The sequence below is a fragment of the Stegodyphus dumicola genome, chromosome 11, assembly GCF_044657685.1.
Source record: "Stegodyphus dumicola isolate Sdum_Otavi_A_Nest chromosome 11, ASM4465768v1".
NCBI lineage: Eukaryota > Metazoa > Arthropoda > Arachnida > Araneae > Eresidae > Stegodyphus > Stegodyphus dumicola.
This window is the reverse complement of record NC_140778.1, coordinates 167891069-167903871: the sequence shown is the minus strand read 5'-3', so window position 1 is coordinate 167903871 and position 12803 is coordinate 167891069. Positions and strand designations below refer to the sequence as shown.

The 12803-nt window shown below is 50.0% G+C and overlaps 2 pseudogenes; both read right to left on the bottom strand.

Annotated features, from left to right (window-relative positions):
* Positions 1–3804: 3804 nt before the first annotated feature.
* LOC146994777 (U2 spliceosomal RNA) lies at positions 3805–3953 on the bottom strand (annotated as a pseudogene).
* Positions 3954–5861: 1908 nt separating this feature from the next.
* On the bottom strand, positions 5862–6042 carry LOC146994776 (U2 spliceosomal RNA; annotated as a pseudogene).
* Between the last annotated feature and the right edge of the window lie 6761 nt (positions 6043–12803).

The window sequence follows — 12803 nt, the reverse complement described above, 5'->3', positions numbered from 1 at the left end:
TTGCATCGTGGGGCACGGATCCGAAGGCATTGGATAGGTCCAATGACGCCAGGCAGATGTCAGATTGGCTGGTCCGTGCTAGCTGGATTCTCTGCTGAACAACGAAGTTATTTTCAAACACCCCGTCGAAGGGTAGAAATCCCTTCTGTGACGGGGAGAGGATGCAGTTGTCGATGAGCCAAGAAGTGAACCGTCGTGCCAGGCAACCACAGAACAGCTTGGCAATCGTAACACTCAGCGAGATAGGACGCCAGTTTTTGATGTTATGCGGGTCACCCCCTTTGGGTAACAGGATAGTACGAGAGTCTTTCCAAGCTGCAGGGACTTTCCTAGCTTTCAAGCAGATGTTGAAGATGGCTGCGAGTACTGTACAGTCCGGATCAACGGCCTTCCAATGGTTGTATGAGAGTCGATCGTGTCCGGGTGCCGAGTTTTCAGCTGAATAGAGTTTCCTTGCGATCTCTGCAGGAGAAAATGGAGAGAGGTCAAGTTCTCTGGGAGAGGGGATGGTGAGGGTGGACAGCTGAGGGTGGGGCAACTCGGGTGTGGCAAGGCGAGCAGGCAACGAAGTGTCTTGGCATAGCGTGCTAGGTCGATGGGGGCTGGAAGGAAGGTGATCTTGTATCAAAGTGATCTTGTATATCCTGTCTTCCAATTGGGCATCTCTGTGAATCATCCCCGCAAATCAGTCGGACCGCTCTGCGTCGGTTTCTGGAGCAACTTTGGGTCATCACGTATCTTGGCGGAATTGTTGTTGTTTCCAGTTACATCCTCGCTAGCGGGAGGAAGACGAACTGCACTCGCGGCGGCCATCAAGATCTCGTCAAGTAACGTGGAAAAGGCATCCCACTGCTCAGTGGTCATCGGGTCGGAAAACTCTTCCAGTCGTTCTACGAAGTGTTCAAGGGGGGACGTGACTTGTATTTCTACACCACCCAGTGGAGATCTCTCGGCATCATCCGATACGGCTTCTGGGACCGGTGAGTCGGGTGTAACTGTAGGACCGGTAGGTGAAGGCGAATCCGGGAAGGACGGCTCCGGGGAGTGTTCTTCAAAGGAAGGGTTGGTTCCCAGATTGTCAGTCAAAGGCGCATCAACCTGTGGGGTAGTCCTCATGTCTGTTCCTGGAGGTGCGGCATCCTCTTGATAGGGCAAGGTATTAGGGTCTGTTGCACTTGTCGATTGGTAGGCAGTGGAAGGTCCATCAGTTCTAGCATCATCTTGGCGAGATGTACGGAATCGTGCAGTCCGTGCCTGTCGTCTTGCCGAGGTGGAGGGAAGGAGAGGCGTCACTAGAGGTGGCTGGAGTAAGCGCTGCCGTTCACGTCGGTGGCGTGCTTGGTGGTTAAGGAATCCACCCCGTGTTTGGCATGAGAAGTCGCACTGGGTACATCTCCAACGATGTTGAATGCCCGATTCGACGACTACGGGCCGGTCTCTAAAGCATTGATGGGTCGAGACCTTAACGGCGATGGGCAATAGGCAGTGTGCACACCAGTTCCGAGTGCTAGCAACATCTATGCCATGTGTGTACAAGAGGTGTCTGCAGAGCGAGTGGCGGAGTTGGGTCCAGCGTTTCGAATGGAATGTCCTATGGCAGTCCCTTTCGGTGCAGTGGAGTGTGTCTTGCATCGGGAAGAGTGGATGGACAATAGAGTCACGTCGGCAGGATGTCTCTGGGCAGGACTCATGATTCTCCACATGAGTGGGCATAGGCAAAGGCTCCCTCACTGACAGGTTCTGCAATGGCCTGCTAGGACGTGGGCCAGGTGCAATTTGCTCAGTAGAAGTCGTAGCAGCATGTGAGCGTATTACATTGCTGTCTGGTGCGGGCAATTCAGTAGAGAGCAGATCAGTCCTTTCTGAGGGAGTGAGGCATAGGATGAGGACGTCCGCATCAGTCGTGTCTCCAGCGCTGGAGGTAGTATCCAAGCGTGTCTGGCAGGGTACTTGAGGTGCGACATCGGATTCACCAGGTAGGTCTTTACTAGGCGAAGTGGTCACCGGGACAGTGGCAGTTAAAGCAGGTTGAGGAGCAGCGTCAGTTGAGCCAGAGGCAGTGCAGTCCGTGTGGACGGGGCCTGGTGCAGGAGCAGCGGGCGGTGAAGAAGCGGCGTCAGTCAGTGTCTCAGGAGTTGAGGAGGTAAAGTCATCGTCTCCAGGAGAGGTGGGAAGCGGAGCCTGTCTGTGACGGAGGTGACGATGGGACCGCAGCTGTTTCTTATTCAGGCAGGAGCGACCACAATCCGGGCAGGTGACGGCAGACGCCAGTTGAGGTGTGGAAGCATTAGTCTTTGGTCCAGGTATGACGGTGGGAGTAGAATTCCTGGCCGGGAGGGTGGAGAATGGTGTCGACGGGATTGACGTCTCCGAAGGTGGCAGCAAGTTCCTTGTGTTCTCCGCAGGAAACACCTTGGATTTAGCAGGTACGTTGGACGTCAGAGACTCCGTCCCCGCGGTGGAGGTGATCACTGCGCAGAGAGGACCGGTTGAAGCAGGATGAGCAGAACTCACTCTCATGAATGGCGAAGAAAGAGCTTCAGCGTAAGTGCGTGGGGGTGAGATCGTGAGTGTGTTCGATGAGCAGGCATGACCAGCCGCCGTCCGAGCCCGTGTATGATGACATACGGGCGAGATCAATGACCCAGGAATGCTCGCAGCTACCCTTCTGTCAGGAGGTGGGTGGAGCTGACTGTCTTTCTCCTGCACGTGCGTCCTTGTATGCCTTCTGAGGCCCCTTCTGCTCGTACACTCCAATCCGCAGACGTAGCATGCGAATGTAGACTGGGGTGTGGTGGGCGTGTCCTTGGCAGAGGAGGACGTGTGAGCAGACTCGGCGAGTGATGAACCCTCTAGTGTCCTTCGTTCACTAGGTTGACAAGTGACCACAGGTAGGAGCGGTGTGCAGCCAGAAGTCTTGGCTTGAATTCTATCCAACAGTTGGCGTAAGTGTCCACCTTTGGAAAGCGGCGGTCCAGAGGGTGTAACGAAAGCTGGCACGTGTCTGGGCAAGGAGGACGACCCGGTGGGCGTGGCTTCACTAGTGGCGATACTCCCGTAGTAGTAGGTGGGCACACTCCTGGCAGACGAGCCGGCTCCGGGCAGGCAAGGCGTGGCACTAGGGACCACAGCGGCGACTCCAGGATGAGCAGTGGCACTAGAAGATGCAGGAACAGCTCTGGAACCTCCAGTGGCAATTTCGGGAGAGGCACTCGCTCCAAGGGCAGGAATAGCTCCGGCAGATCCAGCGACGACACAAGAGTTTCCATCGGAGGATCCATGGTCTGCAGCGGCGACTTGGGAAGTAGCCGGAACGGATTGGATCAATCCAGGGACAGATGCAACCAGGAAGGCTCCGGCTGTCACAGGGATTTCTTCAGAAGCTCCAGGGTAGGCAGGAATGGCCTCAGACAATCCGGGGGCCTCAGCTTCTGCATCAGGCGCACCAGGAGAGGCTCCAATAGATCCAGGGATGGCTTGGGAAGCATCAGCGGCTGATCCCGGAGCAAGAGGGACGACTCCATTGGATCCAGGGATAGCTCCAGCGGGAACGGCGGGCACTCCATGGTCAACAGCTGCTCCAGGGACTCCATGAACAGCACGGGAACCGGTTCCAATGGATCCAGCAACAGGACCTCCAGCGGGAACGGCAGGCACTTCACGGTCAACAGCTACAACAGGAACGTCTCCAGGGACTCCATGCACCGTATGGGAACCTGCTCCGGCATCCAGGACTCCAAAACTGGCTTCAGGAGGCGGTGAGCGTCTTCCAGGGCTCCGAACTCCAGGCGGTGGGCGGGGCCTCGGCGGTGGGCGAGGCCTAGAAACAGGAAACATCTTTAGCCACCAGTCTACCTGTAAAAACAGTATAAAGTGACCAAAAAAGATGAAAAATATCGGCAACTCGACCGATTTACTACACTTTGATCTTAGCCAAAAGGCCGAGAAGCGATGCAGAATTCTCTGGCGTGATGAATTCACTTTCAATTTTTCATATTTCAAAAGTCCTGAGCATTCGTGCAGGGGGAGAAGGGGGTGCAGAAGACTCAGGTTAGCGAGTGCTGCTTGGGGGTTTTTTATGATATGTCGTTATTTCATCCTCCTCCTGTGTTACAAAAAAAGAGGTGTACAAGGATGACCAATTTCTGTCTAGTCAAGTGGATCATTTTGCGGTCCTTTCTAATGTTCCCATTCTGGAGGCGTCAGTCCCCTCCTCCTTGGGCGGGGCTAGTTTTAAAAAGCCAAGGACGTCAAAAGTTCATTTCATTCAAGATTCAATTGCAAATTTTATTCTTACTACAGCAAATGAACCACAATGCTGAAATATCCTCACAGATATTTCTACAATATCGCAATAACTTACAGTAGTTATATTGGACGTTTTACGGAAACGTTGGCCGGAACAAAATTCAAAGTAGAAAAAGTTAATCCGATCTCAACGCGAAATCGCTACAGTCAATAACAGCAGTAAGTAAACTACTGAATTCTGGTGTTTTCCTCCAGCTTTTATAAGCTTATGCACCATGCAACATAATATTCTCGTATTTTCTCAATTTTTTTTCAGATGGGAAAAGAGGACAATGAAATATTCATGAAAGTGTTCATTTCTCTGGAGTAGCTTCCTCCTCCGAAAAATCTCATTCTTCACTGCAGGTGAATATAAAACAAATGTAATTACAAAGGCAATAAAAATAGCAAAACCAAAAATAAATAAATAAATATTCCTGGAGTTATCGAATGCCCATGCTTGGGAAGAAATTATTTTTTGTGATTAAACAAATATTGAGACAGTAAAATTTATCAGCCAAAACTGCATTACATAATGCCAGAGTTTGATTGACACAAACTCGACATGCACAGTCCAGCACATGGTTTCCAACTCAGAGATACTCTCTCTCTCTCTTCAGTTCAAACGTTGCACTTGAAAACACAGAGTGAAATATTAGGAACTTAAAACAATTAAACAAACAGAAAAATTACAAAAAACACTTTACAAATTCATTTGTAATATGTACAATAAAACAGTACTTTTTAATTTACAATTAATGATTACTTTGTATTCTACACTTCCACACTAGTGGCGGGCAAGCCATCTCAAAACTCAGAATAAACTGCTTCCTGCATAGTGCAGCCATCTATTGGCATTTTCCCGTTTGTTAATATTAATGTGCCAACAAAATAAATGAATGAATGAATAAAAACATAAATACAACAATCCTTAACAATAATTGTAGACCATTACAATTAGCTGGCGTTTAGAAATCATACAGAGACAAACAAAACATTAGGAAACAGACAGAAAAATCTTTGTTGCTGCAGTGTGCCTACAAACATTTTACACCCTTTTGAGAGTTATTTACAATAAAAAGGCTCGTGTGTTGAAAGAAGCAATGTGTATACGCGCGCTGTAGTGGGAAAGATCTGGCAAATGTGAATAGGAATTCTCTCAAACTTACATGAAATGAGACAAAAATGTTACTGCAAATGAAATTTGAGTGATATTTCGAGGCCGATCTTCCTTCAATCAGTCAGACAGAATGAGTAAGTTGTTAACAGTACGGGGAAAGAAATGTGGATTTTATGGGATTTCTGTAAATACGAATAAAACTTCGTATTTACAGAAACCAGAACTTGACACTGAAAAGAACGAGGGTTAAACCCGAGGCTCCAGAATGTTCCCATTCCGAGGAAAAGAACGAGGGGCCCGAGCAATAGCAAGATAAAAAAAAGGCAGGTCGCCGCACACTCGTACAAAGGTATGATGTTGTCAGACCTTCGGTTTTCTGAAATTTGAAGGGGCCATTTTAAAAGGACGTTTTCCTGAGGATGCAGTGGGTGAGTGAAGTTTCTGCTTTTTGGATATATTGTGGGCCGTATCCTGCAAGTAGTGCCATAGCAGGCCAACCCGTGGCGAGGGCGGAATAAATTCCTAACCACAAGCCTATCTGCAAAAATTAGTTTAATATCTTGACGTCATGTCGACGTCGTATCAGATATTAAGCTGATAAGAACAGATTCTTTATTTAAAATATTCCATGCCATTTTACACAGCATTGATCTGATCATGGCGTGTCAGACAATGACGCACGCAGTGCGATTTTCGTTATTAATAAATAATATAAAGAATTTCGACAAAAAGATAAAACAATGAAGACGTAACAATATAATTTCTTTAACGTTATTTACAATAAAATATTTAGCATTATGTACATCACTGGTTGTTTTGATTGTTTTGGCGTGTGCCTGTTAAATGTTCGATATAAATGTCTCTCGATGCCCGGATGGTTTCGCTAACAATAAGTTTGCGCATTAAGTTTGCATACTTATTTGTGCAGAGACGTCTCACAACTCTGTCATTTGCCGGATCCCATGATCCTAGAGCACCAACAACAATGGCCTCGGTACGAACATTTCTAAACTTTCTTCTTAGAAGGTCGGCAACAGGACGATATTTGGTCTCCTTCTCAGTTCTTGCATGTTGAAAAGAGGCGAGTCGATTCTCAAAGGCGACGGTCACATCAATAATGAGGCAAGAGTCGTCTTTGGAAAGGACAAGATCGGGTCTCAGGGAAGATCCTTCAATAGCCAGATTCTCAGAAAGGACGTTCCAGCGACCAGAAGCAGCATCCTTTAACCTCTTGACGATGGAATTGTGCCTGTTCTGGTAGAGCCGCGAATACTTCATGCAATGACAGATTACATGAGGCAGAGTCTCCTCTGGAAAGGGGCAGCGACGACATGCACGGCGAGTGCGATCCCATGGTTTGGAGGCGTTCAGTGGCACGAGGTTGAGGCGGGCGCGGTGGATAAAGCGCCAGTCGGCAAAGCGAATGAACGATCCCTCATGGAAGAAGTGTGAGCTTGCACGTGCAGCCGAAACGCATTCCATGGATTTTCCTTGACTTGGGAGATTCACCAAATCTTGGAGCCTGCAAGATCTTCTAAGGTGACGAAAGGATTTGAAAATAGAGTTCCTGTTGCTAGGAAAGATGGTAGAATTCCCACAGGAGATGGAAGGGCAGCCGTCGTTGTGAAAGCTCCAGGAGATGTTAAGGCGGCGAGAGGCAGCGCGGGCAGCAGACCATAGTGAAGAGGTGGGGTTGCTGGTGGCGGCGAATGGTCCCTCATCCGATGCAGAAAGGAACTGGCTGACGATAGAAGGAGATGGAGACAGCTGGATCCGAGCGCGAATGTATCCACAAAGATCATCCCAAGCAAGCTTGCGAACGAGTGGGTCCCTAGATGTTAGGAGCTTAAACGCACCGTCCACAGCAGCAATGTCGGAGTCTTCGGCGGCAAGAGGGACACCGAAGGAACCTTTCCCGGAGAGGCCGTAGAGATAGTTATTGGAGGCTTCTGGGGGGAGGTTCAGGGTCCTTTTAATGGCAGGCTTGAGGAGATCGTCGATCTTTTTCCAGTCAGTTTTGGAGAACTGAGACGTCCTCATGTGAAACAGGAGCGACGGGAAGAAGAAGGTCTTAAGAGCATCAATCCGTTGCCAGGGTGCCAGCTTAGATTCAGAAATACACTTGGCCAGTGACAAGAAGTCGCGGAGTTGGGCACGTGCAGGCGGGAGGTTGAAGCCAATGGGCTTACCAAGAAACTTGAAGAATTCACCCTCTTTAAGTGCAGGAATTGGAACTTCAGAGATGTAGAAGGCAGTCGGAAGAACACGGGAGGAGCGAACAGCAGAGAAGTGGAAGGAGCGGCACTTCTTGGGGTTCAGCAAGAGATTGAGCCTGGAACATGCATCTTGGACCCGGAGGAGGTCATGCTGGAGTGCTTCAGGAGAAGGCGCCAACAGGAGGAGGTCATCAGCATAGGCCAGAATCTTTGGAACCGGAGACATCGATTCAACACAGCGAAGGACGGGGTCGATGACAAGGTTGAATAGGAGTCCGCTAAGTGGGCAGCCTTGGCGAACCCCAGCGTGGATGTCGACAGGACAGGACGTGCCATCACTTGACAAGAAGGAGGTGGTAGAGCCACTGTAGAAGGACCTGATGAGGGAAGAGAAGTCGTCACCAACACCGGAGTCAGAGAGAGCAGCATAGATGGCTGAGTGTGGCACGGATCCAAAGGCATTAGAAATGTCTAAGGATGCTAAGCACAATTCAGACCTGGATCGACGAGCTAATTGGAGTTGACTGTGGAGGATGAAATTGTGTTCAAAGACACCATCATGAGCAAGGAAACCTTTCTGGCAGGGGCTGAGAACGTCGTGTGTAGAAAGCCAGCTGGAGAAACGACGTGCCATGCAACCAGCAAAGAGCCTTGAGATGCACGAGCTAAGGGCGATGGGTCGCCAGTTGTCAATAACGGAGGGGTCCCCATCCTTGAAGATAAGAAACGTGCGAGAGGACTTCCAAGAGGCCGGAATGCGTCGCAGCTTCAAGCAGATGTTAAAAATAGCACAAAGTGCCTTGCATTCGGGGTCGACATCTCTCCAGTGTCTGTAAGAAAGCCGATCAGGGCCAGGCGCGGAATTTTCACAAGCCATCAGCTTGGAACGCACTTCAGAAGGGGAGAACGGCGACATGTCAACAGGAGGACGATCAGAAGCATGCTGGCAGAAGATGGAAGTGTCTGCATCCCGTGGAGAGTACTTTTCAGAGAAGTGGGCAGCAAGATCTTCCGCAGGAATCGCACAGAAAGAGGAGTCACGTTGGGTGATGAGTCGGAGGGCTCTCCGACGATTCATCCGGTAGATCCTCTGTATGACACGGGGATTGGAGGCGTCCGGTGTGCGGCGAAACCCAGACTCTTCAGGAGGCACAGGTGGAGGGCGCTTGACAGTATCAGAGGCAGAGGAGATGATGGCATCAAGGCAGGTCTCGAATTCGGACCAGGTGTTACTGTCATCTGGAGCAGAGGAGAGGCGCTGGAGGGTCTCGCTGAACTGCAGCAGTGGGGAATCATCTGGAAGCAGGGTGTCAATGGAGGGAACAGTCGCGGAGTCACGAAGGCTACCGGAAGGAACGGAGAATCCATCATCAAGGAAGCTTGAATTGAGAAAGTCGTCCGCTGGAGCAGAGAGCGAGAGAGCCGGCGAAGAAAGTTCAGGAGAGACTGGAGAAGCAGAAGGAGATGATCTTCTGGCAGGAGAAGCAGGAGTACCAGGTGAAGAAGTAGGAGATGAGTGAGGACGCTCTGGAGAGACTGCAGCAGAAGGAACAGGAGGCGAGGGTGCGGCAGTCGAGGCAAGAGCATCATTCATAGGAACGGCGGGTACAGCAGGCGGAGGAGCAGGCACCGTGGAAGCAGCAGCAGGAGAAACCTGGGTAGGTTGTTGGCGTGGTCTTCTCGGTCTTTGAGGGACAGGAAGAGGGAGAGCAATATTATCAGAGGTAGCATTACGTTCAGCTCGCTGATGGAAGGCAGAGTGGTTGAAGAGACCTTTTCTGGAAGGACAGGAGAAGGGACACACTGAACATTTCCACCGGAACGAAGCACCAGACGAGAGGACAGTAGGAGAAGAACGGAAGCAGGAATGGGAAGACACCTTGTTCACCAAGAGCATGCAACAGTGACTGCACCATTTCATGCAGGAAGAGATGGGAAGCTGATGCTCCTGGAGAAGGTGGCGTGTGAGAGACTTCTTCATCCTTGACCAGGAGTTGGACCTAAATAGAAGGCTGCAGTTTACTTCCGTGCAGGAGAAGACGTCGTTGACAGGAAAGACGAGATGCAGCGTAGAGTCGACCCGACAAGTGGAATCAGGACCCTGAGGGCCGATGTAGGTGGTGTCAAGGCCAGGAGAACTGGGAGGAGGCGAAGTTCTGGGGGCGGCAGTCGGAGAATCAGAAGCAGGAAGCCGGAAATCATGAGGAGAGTCAGAGCTGGGAGAGGATCTGTGACGTCGGTACCAGTGGAAGCGCAGCTGTTTCTTGTTGATACAGGACATTCCACAGTCACCACAGATGATCAAGGCAGGCGGAGGAGGAGAAGGGGAAACGGAGGTGCTGGCATCCGGCAGACAGGAGGACACGGCAGTCGGATCACTGGCGCAAGATGAGGAACCTGGGGCAGACGTCACAGGGCAGACAGGAGGCAAGATGTCGCCGCTAGGTGCAGGGACAACTGTGCAATCAGGAGACATCGTGGAAGGAGATCCAGGAGGAGGCGGTCCAGAGCAGGTATGTTTGACAGCAGCACGCGAACGAGTGTGGTGGCACACTGGCGAGTCAGAGGAAACATCAAAGAGAGAAGAGGCAGGCGAGTCAGACGAAGATCCAGTGGGATGAAGATCCAAGGTGGGAGAATGTGAAGAGCGGGGTCCAGCAGGTGAGCCACAAGAGTGACGGTAAACTGAGTCAGGCGACCTTTCGTAGATCTTTGCTAGGAGTTGCCTGAGATTACCACCTCGTAGCAGTGGAGGACCGGAAGGCGTGGCAGCCGCAGCAACATGTCGGACAGGAGGTCTTGAGCTGGAACGCATAGCAGAAGCATGGTTTTCAACAGGCAGACAGGTGACAGAGCAGGGCTGAGGTGACGGCACAGCAAGAGAGGAGCGCATATCCACAGCAGGTATCGTAGAAGCCGTAGGCAACATCCGAGGTAGGCCAGGAGTTGTTGGCGACGGGATTCTGGGCGGACGAACCGGAACTGGAATGTAGTCACTCGAGGAGCCGGCATCATTCGGTGGTCCAGGCATAGCTGAAAAAAAAATGGAGAGAAACACAGCAGCACAAAAAGCAAGAACAAAGCACTTTTGGCAAGATCAAACATAAAACAGTCAGAGGGCAAGAGCAACTGTCGAAGCTTTGGGTGGATCTGGTAGGAAAAAAAAACATAACCAGGGTAGGCGGAGAAACTAGCGCGTGCAACTAGCCGATTTGGATGGAAATTGGTGTCGAGCTAAGGATTCACTCAGCCGAGTGGCCTGTCTGCTAAGACACCAATGGAGGTAAGTCCCTGGACCCACGACGAACTGGGGGTCGAGGCACCTACCGAGACTAAATACTCGAAAGGAAAAACCATTGACAGGAAAGCAAAGACGATGACCAGGACTTGGAAGATTACGCCCCACTAAAGGCCGTACCCAGCCGGGTGTCCTTTTCACATGGATGGGTAATCGGAAGCTTACTCGATCCCTGACCTGTGGCAGAACACGGGCTAAGGGCTCACGGCTACTCCGGGACACTAATCCGAGTAAGCATAAAAACCAACCAGTTAGATCGAAACTAACCTGGACATGGGAAAAATAAATAAAACGAAACAAACGATAGCGGAAGGAGCAAAGAGATAGGGATGAAATAAAGGAAAGACCACGCCCACCATAATAGTGAGTTTGTGCAAAGGAAAAAATAAGGGCTCAACGAAAGCATTTTAACACTAAATAGCGAAAAAATACTAAAGAAGAGCAAGAATAGACAGGAAAGAGGTAGAAAAAGTTAGACCCCACCCATCACATGGATTAACCGAAAACGGCTAGTTCGGTGATAGCGGGAAAAGACACCTGCACGCTCACAGGGAAAGGAAAGGTTCCTACTGACGCAAGTAAAGGTCACCAACCCATCAAGCATCAGTAGGAGAAAAAGAGACAAAATAAAGCAAAACTTACCAAAGATCCACCTTGGCTCCGCCCTCCGGACGAGGCAACTACTCTATCAGCATATCCACCGGTGAAACTATAAAAATAAATCAAACCGGCAAATTAAGCTGATAAGAACAGATGTTTTTTATTGAACAATACTTTTGGCCACTTTACAGAAGAATGATATTTGCGTGGCAGAAATATCATTTTACAATTCTATTATACATTAATTTTCTATTTACAATTATTTACAGAGCGAAGCAGATATGTACAACAACTATTTTCAGAACCAAGCACTTATGTACAACATACTAGGTTTTTCTTTCTACTTACATATTTCGGGGGTTTGTACTTTGTGAACACTTAATCGGATAGTTCAGTGAGTCCATGTTAAATTTACCAGTTCTCCTGTCTGACGTCCGTGAGATGCTCCACATAGATATCCCTTGATTTACTTATTGTTTCACTTACGATGAGCTTTCGCATAAGTGATGCGTACTTCCTGCTGCAGATCCTGCTGAGAACTTTATCGTTGTTTGGATCCCATGATCCTAGTGCTCCGATTACAATTGCTTCTACGCGCACATCGTTGTATGTAGATTTCAGTGCTTCGATTAGCGGACGGTACTTGTTCATCTTCTCTCGGCGAGCAGCATCAAATGAAGACCGACGGTTGTCAAAAGCAACTGTTATGTCTAGGATGAGGCATGCGTTGTCTCTTGTTAGGATGATGTCCGGGCGTAGCGGGAGTCCTCTGACTGGCCGGTTCTCGGAGAGGAGCTGCCACCTTCCACTGGCTGCCTTTTTAATCCTCTCTACCACTGCATTGTGCCTCGCTTGGTAGAGACGGCTGTATCTCATGCAGTGGCAGAGGACATGCGGGAGGGTCTCGAGCTCAAAGTTGCATCTTCTGCAGCCACGGGAGCCATTCACATTGCGACGAACACCGTTCAGGGGGACGAGGTTTAGCCTTGCACGATGTATAAATCGCCAGTCGGCGAATCGTGTAAATGCCCCGTTCCGGAAAAAGTGAGAGCTTGCTTTGGCAGCCGCTGCGCATTCCATCGCCTTGCCCTGGTTGGGATAAGTGATGAGTTTCTCTGCGCGGGATTTCTTGATGGCATTCCGCAGGGTGCGGAATACAAGGCGTCGCTTGCCGGCTGTTATGGTGGTACCGTCATGAGAGATCTCCACAGTGTGGTCGTCAGAAATTGTCCACGTGACTTTTAGGCGACGGGCTGCGCTTCTGGCCGCGGACCAAACTGAT